At 46.3% G+C, this 17,648-nt stretch overlaps 1 pseudogene; it reads left to right on the top strand.

Moving 5' to 3' along the window:
• Nucleotides 1–17,300: 17,300 nt before the first annotated feature.
• Nucleotides 17,301–17,433, top strand: LOC143937542 (U2 spliceosomal RNA; annotated as a pseudogene).
• Nucleotides 17,434–17,648: the final 215 nt, after the last annotated feature.

Consider the following 17,648-nt stretch of genomic DNA (forward strand, 5'->3'; position numbering starts at 1 on the left):
ATGAAAGATGCACGGGGTACCTGAACTTCACAATAAGCCCCTCTATCACCTAGACTGCTATTGGTAAGAGACACTTAGGCTACTTTCACACTGTAATAGTGGCCACGTTGGCGGTAAAGCATCGCTCATTTTAGCCGCGCCTTACCGTCGTTTTAGTGGCACTTTTCGGCCGCTAGCAGGGCGCATTTAACCCCTATCAGCGGCTGACGAAAGAGTTAAAGTGCCCATTTTGCGGTGCTTCCAAAGCAGTTTTCAGGTGTTTCCGAAGTGCTGCCCATTCATTCCAATGGGCAGGGTGGTATAGAAGTAGTGTATACAGTGCCCCCAAACTTCCCCAAAGATGCTGCTTGCAGGATTTTTTTTCCTATCCCGCAAGCACAACGGCCAGTGTGGAAGCACTTGGACTTTCACACTGGGGAGACGTGAGAGGCAGTTTTCGGGTATTTTACAGGCGATATTTTAATGCTAAAATGCCTGAAAACTGCCTCAGTGTGAAAGGGGTCTAAAGCTGGGGTCACATTAGTGGGAATTGGATGAGGTTCTCTCTCTATGGAGCCGGTTCACATATCTCCGCAGCGATTTGCACAGGAGTCCTATGTGTCTTTTGGTTTGTTTCAGGTCCGAATTCAGCTGTGTGAAGTTGGCACTCCATGTTTGTTAAACCTGAATAAAAATAAACCATTAGTTTGTGCCACGCTTGTGCTGATTTGTGCCACAAATGAGCGTTTGTGCCAGTTCGGTTTCTGAGATATTAAACATTCAATTTAATGCAAGCCCCGCCCACTTTGCACCCCATATTGCTGAATTTTAAAAACAAATACGCCATTCATTTGTGCCACGTTTGTGCTTGTTTGTGCTGCAAAAATAAACGTTTGTGCCACTTTGGATGCAGAGATATTGTGCGTTATTGTTGCTGCAACCCCACCCACTTTGCACCCCGTGTTGCTGAATTTTAAAAACAAACGCACCATTCATTTATGCTGCGTGTGTGCTGGTTTGTGCCGCAAAAATAAACGTTTGTGCCGCTTTGGTTGCAGAGATATTGTGCGTTATAGTTTCTGAAACCCCGCCCACTTTTTACCCCATATTGTTTAATTTTAAAAACAAATGCATCATTCATTTGTGCCACATTTGTGCTGCAAAAATAAACGTTTGTGCCACTTTGGTTGCAGAGATATTGTGCATTATAGTTGCTGAAACCCCGTCCACTTTGCACCCCATATTGCTGAACTTTAAAAACAAAGGCACCATTCATTTGTGCCGCATTTGTGCTGGTTTGTACCGCAAGAATAAACGTTTGTGCCACTTTGGTTTCAGAGATATTGAGTGGTATATGTTGTCAAACCACACTGACTTTACACCTCGTTATTAAATTTTACATACAACTAGACTAATTTGTTTGTGGTTTGTGCAGATTTGGTGGATATTGTACATGATGTTTTACTTCACATGCATAGTTTTCCCACCACCACAGGGATCCCCCCTTCCGATTCTCTAGCGCTGACTGGAAGAACAGACGGAGGAGGAAATCTGGCGAGGGGTTGGGCACAGCTGGCTCTAGTGAGGCAGAGCCAGCTGCCAATCAGGCGGCAGGGTGTATCTCAACAGTATTTTCGGGATCTGTCCCAGCTGCATCACTGCTCTGCGCTGTCAGGATATAGTGGGCAAGCCTGTCACATGCACATGAGTTTTTTTGTCACAGGAGAACATATTATATGTCATCTTGTGAACAAAAAGATAACAAAGGCCAAAAAGGTTGGGCCACAGTTCTCTTTTAACAAAAGTTTAAACCAGGTGTAAACCACGCAAAACAGCCCCCCAGCAAAGTCACTTCTTTTTTAATTGCTTTTTTTGAAAAACATCTGTCAGTAAACATTCTTTTCCTGACAGACTCCATGGCAGACTATGTGTGGGTTAACCCTGCCTCCTCGCCAATGCTATAGGACCTCACTCCCATAAATTTGAGTTCACCACTAGAGACTGTGTTCCATAATTAGCCAACTCATGACCAAACGGTGGGAACTCCGTCTGCCATGGAGTCCATCAGGAAAGGAAAATTACGGTAAGTATTTGATAATAAATTTTCTGTTTTCCTGACAGACTTCATGGCAGACTACGTGTGCCCCAGTAGAAGTATTATTATATGAAACACGTCGGGTACAAAGCCTGCTGGCTGTATTACCACGATTTTTTGATCTGGTGATGTACTGACTTGTGCACAAGACCGTTTTTTTATTTTATTTTGTATGTTGTTATATATTTTTTTAATAAATCCATTTTGTATCGGAGGGACCTGCTCTATATAGGGGTCTTTTTTTCTTGCTTTTTCCCATACACCTTTTGGGTGCGCTCCACCGTTTTGGCACCGATATGGTATTTTGGAAGCGGGATATTCAGTATGTGAGAAGTTATGACGTTTTCCTCCTCACATGAGATTTGAAGCCCTATCATCTCACCTGGACGATCGGTTGAGGATTCACCTGAGAGGATTGTCTCACATGCCTGTTAGATTCACCACCGTATGTGTATGTGGGTCCACAGTAGAGGGTACTAGTATTTAATACACATTACCTTTTGTGATTCATCATTTGAAGTTGCATACCCCGTTTTTGAAGATGAACTGCACCCACTAATTGCTGTCCTAACAGACGATATTCATATTGAGCATGTTCACAGAGACTTTTTTGATATTTGAAGTAGCTTATTGAATCGTTCATAAAGAGACTCTGATGTATCGATTCACTTTATGATGTTGCACAGTGCACAGTATTGATATTACATTAATTTTGTAAATTGATCCTTTTCCCCCACAGTCACCAGTTAGAGGTTACGTTTTAGCACTGCTGCATTTTTTAGTTTTTTACATGTGGGAAATAACTAGCCAAACCACACGGGTGGGTATGCTGATAAAAAGAAGTCTAATTCCCCCGTCAACCGACTGGATTCTTAAACCAAAGATCAAAGAGGATAGAGAAGCAGGTTTTATGTAATAGTATGACATAAAGGTATTAATGGAGGCCCATGAAACCACCTTGTAGATGATATCAGGAGCTGCATGTCGGGCTGCTGCCTATGAAGCCACCATATCCCTGGTAGGGTGTGCTGCCACCGCCTCTGGAGGAGCCAGGCCCTTAGCCCTATAAGACTGCTAGATAGACTGTACGATCCAGGTCACGATCGTTCTGGATGAAGCCCGTTTCCCATTGTTGTTGGCAGAGTGTAGAGTAAAGAGGAAATCGGAGCGTTTAAAGGAGGAAGTAACTTGTAGGTATTCCTTCAGCATTATGCCTACATCCAGAGGATGAACTTCAGAGGAACCTGGGGTCCTGAACGTAGGTATTACAATTTCTTGGTCCTCATGGAACATGAATTTGACCCCAGCATAGGGATCAGGGCCCCCCGGTCCAGGAAGAAAGTGAGGAATGGTTCTACATGACCCAAGGACCCATTCTCAGAAACCCTTTTAGCTGAAGTGATGGCTACTAAAAAGGCGACTCTTGTAGAAAAGTCGAATAGAAAGCGAGGCAGATCCCATGGTGCTTAGTCCAGATAGTGAGTCGAGGACCAGGGGAATCTTTGAAGCCTGAGTCTTGCCCCACAGAAAAACTGCAGAGTTAAAGGGTGAACAGCCCACGATGTACCAGAGAAGGCCAACAGGGCAGAGACTTGGAGGCTGAGAGAGCTGATGGACAGAGACAAATCTAGACTGGATTGAGGAAAGCTGAGAATATCCTGGGATTCCCGGATCCCTGAATGATCTGCCCATAGAGGATGAAAATTTGACAAACTTGGCCCAAATTCTCTCATATACTTTATTCGTGATTGCCATTCTCAAGCCAATGAGGGTGGAAATTACTTCTAAAGCACACCTGAGAGACTACAGCCTTTCCCTCTCAAGAACCAGACCATCAGTCTCAGTAATGCCGGACAAGGGTGCAGGACTGCCCCCCGAGAAAGAAGGTCCAGCCTGAGAGGAAGAGGTAGCCGGTCGCAGAAGCTGAGCTGGGCCAGGAGTGGAAACCATGACCTGTTCGGCCAATAAGGTGCTATCATCACCACCTCGACCATCTGAAGCCTCCGTAAGAAACTGAGGATGATCGGGAACGGAGAAAAGGCATATGCCCTGTTGGAGCTTCCACTGATCTGTCAGGGCATCTATTCTGCAGGCCTGGCTGCAACGGCCCCGAGTGTAATACTTCTTGATTTTGAAGTTGCAGGGGGATAAAAAATAAATCTACTTTGGAATTGACTCCCAAGGACAGGATCCACTCGAATGTCTGCGCATGCAGCAGTGACCACTTGTTGTCCAGCTGAGAGTGTGACAGAAAGTCCGCTTGGACATTATAGACTCCAGGGATGAAGACTGCTGAAATATTGGTGAGATTTTTCTGAGCCCAGGACATGATAGCCTTGACTTCTTGGAGCAGAGTAGAGCTCCGAGTGCCCTCCTGTCTTTTAACATATGAGACCGCTGTTGTGTTGTCCATCTTCAGTAAAACTGACTTCCCCTATAGAAGATGAGTGAAAGATTGGAGGGCAGACCAGGCTGCCCATAACTCCAGGACATTCGAGCCCGGGTTTTGAAGATGGGCACCCCACTTGCCTTGAGCAAATTCTGACCTGTAAAGGGCTCCCCAACCAGTACCACTGGCAACAGTCAAGACCGTGACCCACGAGACGAGGGCGATGGAGTGGAAGGTGAGATTTCTGCGCTGGAGCCACCAGAAGAGGATGTTCCTCAACACTAAAGTTATGTGAATGGGCTGATTGTCGTCCACCAAATTCCATTGTTGAAGAAACCCTATCTGGAAAGGGCGTAATCTCCCCAGAGACCACTTGAACATTGTGCCGATAAGCTTTAAGCATTGTGAGGTGTTTAGGTGTGACGAGCTCGGAGCTTCTTCCTTGAATGACTGGAATGACTAGAACTGAATCTTTTCCATGGGGGGAGAGATTACATTTTATACCGTGTGGAACTCTGTACAGTATATCAGGCGCTGGACTGGTTCCAGAATGCTTTTTCCCAGACGTGCGGGAAGAGAAGCAGACGCGCCCCCACCCGACCCGCCTGGGCAGTCCCAAACTCAAAATGGCTTTTGTCCACTAGACGCCTGGCTCTTAGCGGGCTTCTGGAAGGATGCCTGTCTTCTGTTCCAATTCCTTCTGATATCTCGACCGGGCCTGTAAAAGCGTGCTTCCCTTGAATGCTCAGTACTATGTCTTCTGTGCTGTGGCCTTTTCTGATTGAATAGATGCCTAACCTGAGGCAGGAAGCCCAACCTCCCACTTGTGGCCGGGGCTATGGCGCTATCCAGCTTGTCACCAAACAGCTAGGACCCTTTAAGGGGATCGTACACCTGGCCTGCTTGGATGCTGGGTCAGCGAGCCAGGGGCACAACCACATGACCTGCTTGGAGGTTTTATCTTCATGAGCTATAAAGCTCGGTGCACACTGGGGTGACTTAGTCACCTGACAATTCACACTCCATTCGGTGCAATAGAACCGTTCTAATCAGAGTGACTCAAGTCACTCCAACTTAGAAAAAGGTTCCTGCACTACTTAGGGACAACTTCAGAGCGGCTTGCATTGACTTCTATTAAAGTGCTGAAGTTGCGCTGTGCGGGGTGGCAATAAAGTCGGGAGGCTTAATGCCCCCCAGTGTGAACCAAGCCTGAGCCTAGGTTCACACTCATGGGCATCTGCAGGTAGGGGCAAGGGGGTCAAGTGCCCCCCCTGGAATCAAGGATTGGATCTTAAATTCAGCACAGTTGTGTCGATATCAGGGTGCGGGCAGCACACACCCAGGTGCCACTCACCAGTGGGGAGACACCATCAAGGTCCAGCAGAGAACTTGGCGGTGCTGTGACAGCAGAAAGGCGAGCTGCGGGCTATCAGAGGTTTGCCAGGCTCGCCCCCCCCCCCCCCCCCCTTTCTCCTGTCAGGGAGAAGACACGGCAGCTCTCACCAAGTTCCATGCCCAGCTTCCTGCCCACTCCATTCATTCCCTATTGGCCATAACTGAGGACCAATCAAAGGAGAGGAGAGCATCATGGGACATGTAGTCCCAAAGATTGACAGCCCCATTTTCCACAGGGAGGAGGATACAGCTCGATCAAGAGAGAGATTGAGAGACTGCAGCCTGGAAAAAAGCTGAGGGAGAAAGCACACAGGACAAAGAATGAGGAGTGTGCTGGGACGAAGCCAGAGAGAGAGCCACGCTGCCCAGCGCCACAGAAGAGAGAGCCACACTGCTCAACGCCACCAGAGAGAGGGCCACGCTGCCCAGCACCACCAGAGAGAGCCACGTTGCTCAGCGCCACCAGAAAGAGACACGCTGCCTAGTGCCACCAGAGAGAGACCAGAGAGAGAGCCACACTGCCCAGTGCCACCAGAGAGAGAGCCACACTGCCCAGCACCACCAGAGAGAGAAAGACTGAGCCACCACCGGGGTACAGACATGCTACACTACTGACCAGAGTCACCCCCAGGGAACCCAGACTGTAGTTTCGCTGGGTCTGGTAAGAGGGCCTGTTGGCCATTATCCATTACTTATCCTAGGGACTGTACTACATCTGCAGTCTCTGACCATGATAATGACATTGTCAAAAAGGGGCGGGCATGGGTGCCCCTAAAATGATGCCCCCCTGAAAAAAGTTCTGCAGACGCCCATGTTCACCTTGACTGCGGGTTAGAAATCAAACTCGTACGATTTAAAACCGGCAATGCAGTCCAATTTGACAGACATCTGTGCGGGTTCATACAGAGATGTCTATTCAAATCACCCCAGGAGTCGCCAAAAGTAGTACAGGAACTACTTTTGGCAATCGGTGCAGTGTTACAAAGTCTGCGTCCCAACGATTTGGATGGTGCTATTGCTGACAATAGCCACCGATTTAGCATGCGATTACACATGTCAAATCGTATGCCAAATCAGCCCATTGTGAATCAGGGCTTAGTGTGCATTGTCACATCTCTCAGACCAGGTAGATGGTGATGCATGATCTTTAGGGCTTTAAACCTGACAATTGACTATTAGGTCTCATTCACACTGGCACTGTCAAGGCTGCATCTATATGCAATTCAAGTACATTTCTATATAAATATGACATGACATTGTTCTACGGCTGGCAGAACCGTCACTTTTAGTTGGATTGCAAGCCACAAACCTAACCCTGCACTGCCCTCTTACTTCTGGATAAGCCCTCACAAAACCTGCCAGCCAGATTCCCCGGGATAGGCCCAATCTCTGGCCTAGCAGCCCGGGGCATATGCCACAAGTCCACCCAGACAGCTGTCCAGGTAGCACAGATCAACTGACTCCACCCAAAAGAAATCTTCAGACCTCCTCTTCCCCCTTAAAGTCCATCAAGTGATAGTCTCTGGGCAGACTGTGGATCAGTCTGTGACAGTCCTCGATGGACATCCTCTCCCTCTGGTGGATGAGGCACTTTCTGGCACACCAAACAGCATCCTTAAAGCAACACAGCACACGCCAGGCACTATCAATGTCCTCCTGTGAATGAGTTCCACAAAAGAGTCCGTTCAACACACCAAAGTGTGTGATAGCAGTCTGTGGAACAAAGTCTTTGAGATCAGGTTCCAGAGCCCTCAACAGGATAACTACTCCTAGCAAGTAAATTTGTGAGGAGCTCCCTGCCTAAGGTACAGGGTGCTACACCTCAATATGACTAAATACCTTGGACTGCCTACTTTCCAAAAGGGGTCATTTGGGGGTGTTTGTAATGTCCTGACATTGTAGGGCCTCATGAAATGAGATAGGCTGTCAGTACTAGTACCGATCACTCAACTTGGTACATTCAGTCTGCCCATTAATGGTTCAACTCTCTAACAATGTATTGATTCGAACCGTGTATGACCATGTATGAATGGCCTAAGGGGGAGGGAGGGGACTCCCTTGCTGTTCCCTGCTGAGCAATCAGAGTGCTGGTCCATGTCTGCTCCGCTTATGCAGATCAGACACAGACACAGCCGGCTCTCCTCTATGGGTGATCAGATGTAAATGGACCACTTGTCATGTGATCTGATCCGCTGTCTGTTTTTAGAGGATCAGATTGGATGTCGGCAGGTGTAAACAGACACATGTCTGAATAGAGGATCCAATCAGATCCACCTGAAAAACTGACAGGCGGACCCGATTGGCTCATTTGTGTTAAAGGGGCCTAACATCGAAACTTTAAGACCCCTGTTACATTCGCACAACAATGAAACATCGCAATGCAAGAAAATCCATGTGGAGTAGAAATCGCCATTCTGTGACTGGTAAATATCGATATGCTGCAGTTTATTGTCAAAGACTAAAATGAGCTCTGTGCCCATTCTCATCTCCATGTGTGCATTGCCATGAATGCTGCATGCGCACAGAACAGTATAAACCAGGACTTAAGAATTAAACAAAAAACCAGAACTGGAATGATAGAAATACATGACCAGACTGTAATGACAACGGCCCCAATTATAACTTGGAGCTTTTGGAGTGAGGGGCACATGGGGGGGGAGTAAAACAAAGTTGGTATACATGGCAGCAATTCTATTTTATGTTTTCTCCAATAAAGCTCTGATACAGTTTATAAGAAATCTGCTATCATGTCTCGGCATTGTACTACTCTACACAAGTTCAAGTGTCTCTATAGGTGATCAGATAAGTGTGACTCCTACAGACTGACCTGAAAGTGAGGCCCGAAACGGAAAAGACAGAAAAGAAAAAGTAGTGCAGGGCCGGGCATGACCATGTGTTTAGGGGAGACAATGCATGGGTTAATATGAAGAGATAAGAAGGGAGGGGACAGTGATTAAAGTCCAAGGGGGAGTGGTAATATATAAGGAGGAGGTGGGACTGGGCTGGGGAACAGAAAGTTGTGGAGAAAGAAAGGAGGAGGCAGTTTTTTGCTCTGCTTCTCCAACATGGCTGAGATGTCACTCGGATGATGGTCTTTATGGATGACCAGGTGGGCGGATTGAGGCTGGAAGGTGAGGGTTGCTGTGCATGCAGAGTTTGCAGCCTCTGGCACTCTGTTTTCACCAGGGCCCTCATCTGGGGCCATGTGCCAGGCGAGGAGCCCTCTGGGGGGGACAATCCGGTCCCTCAGCAAAGAATAGCCAGCCATCTGCCTGAGCAGGGTCTGTGCGGACTCCACGCCAGCCCAGCTCGGTGGGTGGGGCCACGGGCCGTTATGGTGCTGCTTTCCCACCTGTGAATCGCAGGACTGCTCCCTCCTCTGCCTGCATCGCTGCACGGGGAGGAAGGCTCAGTGAGGGAGATTTATTAGTATGTCCGTCAGGCTGCTTATATAAAAAAAAATATTTTTTTAAGGGGACGGAGCTCCGTGGGTGGGCGTGGCCTATACAGGCGGCGCAAGGACGAGGTTGACCTTCCAGGTCACAGTATGTGAGGGCATGTGTGGAACCATGGCAGGAGGCGGAGCTTTGGGGGTGAGACAGGCACTACAACAGAGGGACTCCACGGCCCCCAGGACCTCTTTGCCTGAGGGGCTGATGACACCACCGGTCCTGGTCTAGGACGACAGGTCGGAAGGTGAGCTGACAATGTGCGAGGAGGAGGAGCCGCAGGAATGCGAGCCTGTTGGGGTTCCAGCCAGCCCGGTAAGTCAAATAGTGTCTAAATGTTTTTAGTTTAAGTTGCATTGCAGGATTTGTTGGGGGGTTGGAAAGGGGGGTGCAATGTCGGTGACAGTTGCTCCTCCGGGAACAGAGGTGGTGGATGCTGGCTCACAAGTGGCGGTCGGTGAGCCTGCCAGTTTGGGAACAGTGGTGGGGTTGTCAGGTAATGGTAGGATGGAGATGGTAAGGATTGCAGATACAAAAAAAAAAAAAAAAATTAAAAACGTGAGATATACGGGTGCTTTGAGGGTCCCCTGGGAACACAATTAAATAGGAATTCCGGGATACGATTTGAAAAGGTAAGTGTGTGGAGATCTTCTCATTATGGCCCCCTTTAAAAAAAAAAGTGCACATGTTAAAAAGGGGGACCTGATTGGCTACGGGATGATGAGCAGTTTAGACCGTGCAGGTCGGTATGGCCGTCTCTTAATGGGGATCAAAGGATAGCGGCTTCTGGATGCGGTTTCTGTAGTAGTAGAGGCCCCCGAAGCAGTTCCTTTGGGGGGTATACCCCCCTCTGGGCGGTCGGCCGAAAAGGAAGGGGGGTGGTTTGGCAGTGCAATGTGAGCTCCTGTCAGTTCAGTGGTTTTTGATGTTAAACACGAGTGTTAAAAGGGTGATGGACCCATCCATTGTATTGTGGCTTCATGTGAGGATAATGTACAGGGGATAGGCTCACACAAGGGATGACTTTTGGAAGGGGGTGAAAAGGTTGCAGCCTTTCATAAGTAGATACCCGGATAAGGAAATGGCGAGGCTACTTGCCTCCGGGGTTTTTCATGGTGTCTACAGCGGGGGTGGTGCCTGAGAAGGAACCAAACAAGTAAAAAAAAAAGAGTTCTGTCAGAATCCGATGCGGTGCACTGTGTCCGATACTTCACGTACACAGCTATAAGTTTGTTAGGTGTGACGGAAAAGGGGCGCCTATGGTGAACTAGGAATCCGTGTTCCACTTGCTTACAGTTTATTCGGAGAGCTTTGGCTGCTGGATAGATGCTGGCAAGAGGAGTTTTTTTTTACTTGGAATGATGCCTGCCCATGGGTTGCTCAATTTAGTGGGCCATGGTTAGATGTTTAGGTAATTACCGGAGTGGGGGGGTAGAGACGTGTCGGTACCTGATTCAATCATACATGGCTTGGATGTTTTTGTGTGTTGGGCCGCCTTCCTCCGATGTGTGTGCGATTATACTTTATACATTGCAGCACATTGCAGGTAGATTCATTAGTGCCATTGGCTGCAAAACACAGGGGGCCAACGAGGGATATTGTACTATTTTGTTCTGGCATTGGGATTGTTTCAAGGGTTACGGAGGGTCGTCTGCCGGTGACCAAGTTGGAGGCACTATAGAAGGGGGTGTGTGAGGCCCAGGGACGGCGTGAGGTACAGTTGAGGACTTTGCATTAATTGCTGGGTAAGTTCAATTTCACCTGCCGGTTTTATTCTGATAAGTGGGTTTTGGCCAATGGCTGCCGTTTTGCTACAGTGGAGGTTTCAGGCCTTGGCTAATTTAAACAGTTAAATGCGGAACATAGGGAGGATTAGAAGGTTTGGTACGAGTTCTTGGCCACATATAACGGAACGATAGGGGGATGCCAGGTCCATGGGAAAAGAGGTCATGAACACGGCGGGGTAAACAGGTTTGGGGGAAATTTTTTTCTTTCAGGGGCAATAGAGTGAGGAAATTTGGCCCCAATTTTGTTGGGTGGAAGTGGGGTGTTTATTCGTAAACGTGTGCTATTGGAATTTTTCCAGTGGTTCTGGCTATGGAGCTGGGGTAAGGGTCATACAGGAACCTGACACGGAGTTGAATTGAGATTATGTGGGTGTGGTTTACGTGGTCAACCACATGTCCGCGTTGTCACAACTGGTCATACGGCAGCTACGCCATTTTGTGTTGCGTTAGGTGCAGTTGAACATTTTCTATATGCTATTCATCTTGCAGGCTTCGGAAACACGGAGGGCTTACTCCTTGCATCTATTTTTGGTGGCAGTTAACCGGCCACAGAGGGGGAGGAGTTCCCTACTCGGGCTGGGTATGGGAGATGGCGTTGGAGTCGCCACGGGAGGTAACAGGGCGGTCAGCCAGTGAGTCCACATGGGCGGCTTACGTGAAGGTATGAAAAGAAGGGTGGGTTGTTCGGTGCAAGAGTCTGAGGTCAAACATGGCTATGTGGAGGGTAAGGTTGTTGGTGGTACTGTGGTTCCAGGAACTTGGTAAACGGGGGTTGGTATCTGCCATTGAGTGGAAACTTGTGGGTTTTTGGCTTTTGTTTAACCTGCGGTGCAGGGTGGATTGAAAAAAAAGAGTTTGGTTTGGACAATTAAAAAAAATGAATAAAAAAATGATCAAAGGCTTAGAGGGGTGGAGGTGCTGCTGTTTGTGTTACCAGGATTCAGGGTAATAAAAATAAAAAAGGGATAAAACGTTTAGGGAGTTTCTAGGGTTTGGAACAGATGGCATGGGGGGCAGTTCATGTGGCACAAGGCTGGGAAGTATTGGTCGAGGTTCCAGTTTGGATCGGTGTTCTGAAAATGCTACTGGGACGCAAGGTTGGATGGTGCAGAATACACTTCACACTCCTTCCGCATCGGGGCGGTTGTATAAGCTGCCAGATGTGGGTTGGATGAGGCGGCGGTAAGGAGGAATGGTAGGTGGGAAGCAAAGCGATTACGCACTTACCTATGCCTTCATGTGGTGGTGGAATAAATAATAAACAAAATAAAAAAATTAAAATAAAACACGAGTGGGGGAGTAGTCTGTACATACAAGCTGTGTTGTTTGTGGTATGGGGTACATTGGTTTACTTGAAAGTTGGTGCTGCCAATGTTTGGCGTTTTTTTCGTCCAGATAGAGGACTTATACGCCTTGTCTGGATTTTCTTTGTTATCTGTATGTTTGTTGGGGGGCCAGGAGAGCAGATGCAAGATCGGTTGGCAGACAGTTGGGTAGTTAGAGGAGGAAGGCATGTGTTCACTGGCTAGGTGTATGGGGGTTGAGGTGGAGCAAGGTGATATGGGAAATGGAACGTTAGTAACGGCGGGATAAACCGCCAGCTGTCTGGGTTATGCATGCAAGGGGTAATGCTTTTGGGTTCGAATGATCAGGGAGTGGATCTCGGATGTTAAGTCAGATATTTTACGACTTCGTACAGTTGTCTAACACTCAGGTGGTGGGGAGGTTGTGGCTCAGAATGGGGGGCCTGGTGATCAGGCAATTAGAGGTGGAAACTAATGTGGGCCTGTAATTGAGGGTGTTGGAATACACCTCTAGGTAGTGGGGATTGTTTTCTGGGCTCTGGGGCTGCAAGATGGGATCCAGCGGGCCCCAGGGGTGTGGGGGAGCCCTTAAGGGTAAGGTGTCATCCTTGCGGGCTGTGGCGGTGTTTTGTTGGTCTTTGACGGTGGCAGTAAACATATGTGATGGAAAGGGGTGGGGGGCTCATTGGTAGTATGTGCCCCTCCGGTGTATTCCAGCGAAAGGTTAGCTGGAATACTGTAATGGTTGCACTGCGGGAAGGGGGTTGTCTCCGAGCTGATTATCCGCTGGAGGCCTATCGTGTGGAAAAAGGTTCCGCAGTGTATTGGTAGAATATGTGTTGGAGTTCCGGGGTGCCGTCAAAGACCAACAGACTGGAGTTAAACAAGTTGTTGCGGAGGTGATATTTTGGTATATATTTGATATTGGAGTTATTTATATGGTGTGAACATCATTTTAGAAGGGTAAGAAATGGGGATGTTGGAGTACAAGTGGTATAGCAGTAAGAGGCAGGTTGGCTACCTCTGAACTACACTGGTCATGCTCCATCACAGACACACAACTCAATTAGCATCTGAAAAGCATCAGACTCTGTCCAACACTGTGTTTAGTCACCTGGAGACCTTCTAGACTTTCTTAGACCTCGTTTCTCAGACAAGGCAAAGACGGCACCCTGGTTATCTAATAGAAGGTTTGGAGGATAAAGTGACAGTTTATACATCGGAGCAAAGTGTCATTTCTTCAGTTTTGTCTCATGAAAAGATGTAATAAAATATTTACAAAAATGTGAGGGGTGTTCTCACTTTTATGAGATACTGTATATATATATATATATATATATATATATATATATATATATATATATATATATATATATATATATATATATATATATATATATATATATATATACACACACACACACTCACACACACAATTTATTCCCTCATTCAATCCACTTGTTGAAATAAAGAAAACAAATGTGTGTATGGCCTGCCTGACCAATACAATGTTATAGAACACAGATAGACAATTTCATGTAAATCAAATCAGATTGGCTCTTGTACCATGTAGTTGATGGTAGATCTAAAGAAGATTGTACAATCAGATTGTATAGTGTATGGCCACCCTAAATGTGTATAGTAAGACAGAAAACTAGATGTATGCTACTTTCACACTGTAGCCATGGCAACGTTGGTAGTAAAGTTTCACTTGTTTTAGCACTTTACTCTCATTTTAGTGACACTTTTCGGCCACTAGTAGGGTGCGTCTAACCCCCATCAGTGGATAAAGAAAGCGTTAAAGCGCCCGTTGTGCGGTGCTTCCAAAGCACCTTTCTGGCAGGGTGGTATAGGAGTGATGTATACAGCGCCCCCAAACTGCCCCAAAGATGCTGCTTGCAGGAATTTTTTTCCTGTCCCACAAGCCCCCCCGGTGTGGAAGCACTCAGACTTTCATACTGGGGAGACATGAGAGGCAGTTTTCAGGTATTTTACAGGCGATATTTTAGCACTAAAATGCCTGAAAACTGCCTCAGTGTGAAAGGGGTGTAAGGCCGGGGTCACACTAGTGTGAATTGGATGAGGGTCTCATTCTATGGAGCCGGTTCACATATCTCCGCAGCGCTCCGATGCGATTTGCACAGGAGTCCTCTGCGTCTTTTGGTCCTTTCAGGTCCGAATTCAGCCAAACATTTAGGCTGATATCGGACCTGAGATGGTGAACGAGGACACACCGGACTCCTACTGTGAGACGCTTCATGCTCATATGTGAACCCAGTCTTAAATCTATCTTCACCATTTTAGGATGGCCATACTGGTTGTACAGAGATTGTGATTTAGATTTAAGCAGGAAGGGATGCATTTTGTTCCATGTATGGGCTGGCTGGTTGTACACAAGTTGATCTATTAGCTGACTTGTATACAACCAGCCTGTTTTCCCCAATGATCAGTGTGACTATAGCTGACAACACTGATCATTGGAAGGATCCCCATTGTCACACTACAATAACACATCAGGAACGATCCCCCATCCAGACACAACGTGTCTGGATGGGGGAACCGGCTTTTTTTTTCATTCAACCTGTGGGTTGAACAAAAAAAAGAATCATGTATGGTTTGCCTTAACAAAACTAAAAGAATACAAGTGGATAATCCATTCAATGTACATGAAATCAGACACAGGCCCTTGTACTATAGAGATGATGGTAGATCTAAAGAAGATTGTATAATCACATTGTATAGTGCATGACCACCCTAAATGTGCTTATTTAACCCTTTCATGACTAAGCCTATCTTTGGAATTTGGTGTTTACAAGTTAAAATCCATATTTTTTGCTAGAAAATTACTTGGAACCCCCAAACATTATATATATATATATATATATATATATATATATATATATATATATATATATATATATATATATATATATATATTAGCAGAGATTCTAGAGAATAAAACGGCGATTGTTGGAATATTTTATGTCACACGGTATTTGCGCAGCGGTGTTTTAAACGCAACTTTTTGGGAAAAGGGACACTTTCATGAATAATAAAAAAAAACAGTAAAATTAGCCCAATTTTTTTGCGTAATGTGAAAGATAATGTTACGCCGAGTAAATAGATACCAAACATGTCACACTTTATAATTGCGCGCACTTGTGGATTGACGACAAATTACGGTACCTAAAAATCTCAATAGGCGACGCTTTAATTTTTTTTTACGGTTACCAGGTTAGCGTTACAGAGGAGGTCTAGTGCTAGAATTATTGCTCTCGCTCTGACTATCGCGGCGATACCTCACATGTGTGATTTGAACACCGTTTACATACGCGGGCGCGATTTCCGTATGCGTTTTCTTTGCTTCGCGAGCTCGCAGGGACGACGGGCGCTTTAAAAAATTTTTTTATTTTTTTATTTTATTTATTTTAAAATGACTAAATTGTTTAAAAAAAAAAAAATTGATCACTTTTATTGCTGTCACAAGGAATGTAAACATCCCTTGTGACAGTAATAGGTGGTGACAGGTACTCTTTATGGAGGGATCAGAGGTCTAAAAGACCCCCCACCCCTCCTTTACACTTCAATGTATTTCAGATTGCCGAAAACGGCGATTCTGAATACCGGATTTTTTTTTTAAAACCGGCGCCATTGGCAGCCGAGTAAAGGGGAAGTGACGTCATGACGTCGCTTCCGTGTTTACGATGAGGAGACTGGAACGAAGCCAATTACGGCTTCGTTCCAGTTCCTCCCCAGCAGCCGGAGGCAGCGGAATTTGAATCGGTGCTCCCGATTGAGCGGGAGCACCGGTAACAGCGGCGGGAGGCGGCGGGGGGGGGGGGGCGTCCCCTCCCTCTCCTCCGGCATAACAGCCGAGCAGCTTTTAGCCGCATCGGTTGCTATGCCTGGTTAGCCAATCGCCTGCTGAAAAAAACGGTACCGGGATGATGCCTGCAGGTGCGGGCATCATCCCGGTATACCCCCCGGAAGCCGAGTACGCACATCTGTGTACGCTCGGCGGGAAGGGGTTATACAAAAAAGACAACTACAGGATGTAAGATGTTTGCAGGCAGATCACATACTACACAATATCGAATATACAACAGTCTTCTCTACCCTTACATCTTTCTAAGACCCCATACACACTATACAACTGTTTGTTGTATGATTTCCTTTAGATTTACCAAAACCATGTAGTACAAGGGCCTGCCTGATTGCATACACATTGAAACTCTTAAGGTGTGTCCTCATATTATATGGTTTTGGTAAATCTAAAGGAAACAATCTACAGAAAATTGCATAGTGTGTATCCAGCTTCAGTTTATAATGCAGCACACATCATTGAATACAATGAATGCAGCCAATCGTTTTCCCTCATTCACAAATAAAGAATTGATTGCACCAACTTACAGTAAACTAGAAGGTGCACAGGGGTAGAAGATCTTCACATTAAGCCCCTCTATGACCTCTACAGATACAGGCAAATGTAACAGACACTGACATCGTTATCTCCTTTGCAGTGCAAATATATTAAGTGTGATTCTAAGTCAAACATAAATTGCATTAATCCAAAATGCAAAGTGCCAGAAACATAAATAATAAAGTGCAAATTGACCATTCAAAATTAATAAACACACTCCAGAGGTGACTAGACATCTGAAGGTGTTGTATATAAAAAAACACAAAAAAATATATAACTAAAGCTTAGTATATTGGTATGATGTAAAGTAAATAGTAAATGCACTACAGAGATTTCAAATGCTTTAAGTTATATGCCCAGCTGTATATATGTATATAAGATTCAATATAAATCCAGTTCAAACGTAAATAAATAAATAGAACAAAAGGTGCTATGTGCTAATAGTGATGGGTGTCATAAAAAAATATTAATCTCCAAAAAAAATCGCTTCTCGGCCTTTTGGCTAAGATCGAGTGTAGTATCTGTTCTTATCAGTTGCCAATAGGTGGCGCTGGTTTACCGTCCCTGCTCTACGGGGAGGTGGAGCAGGGGTGGCGGTTGCTATGCAAAGCCTGTTGGTGTAAAGGTGACCCGGACTGGTTTGTAGCCGGTTCGGGAAGCCTCCTGATGAGGGCGGAGAACCACTGGTCGGCGCCAGGGGAGGGGACCCTGGCAGACCGGCTTGGATTGTGGTAGCTTTAGCCCCAGTCAGTTTTTCGGGAGGGAACGCTTAGCTCTTCTGTTCCAGCAGAGGGGCGGCCGGTACCTTTCGAATATAATTAGGTAGGAGT

This window comes from Lithobates pipiens, unplaced genomic scaffold (genome assembly GCF_037356315.1).
Source record: "Lithobates pipiens isolate NorthernLeopardFrog02 unplaced genomic scaffold, aLitPip1_a1.2 Scaffold_28, whole genome shotgun sequence".
Taxonomy (NCBI): domain Eukaryota; kingdom Metazoa; phylum Chordata; class Amphibia; order Anura; family Ranidae; genus Lithobates; species Lithobates pipiens.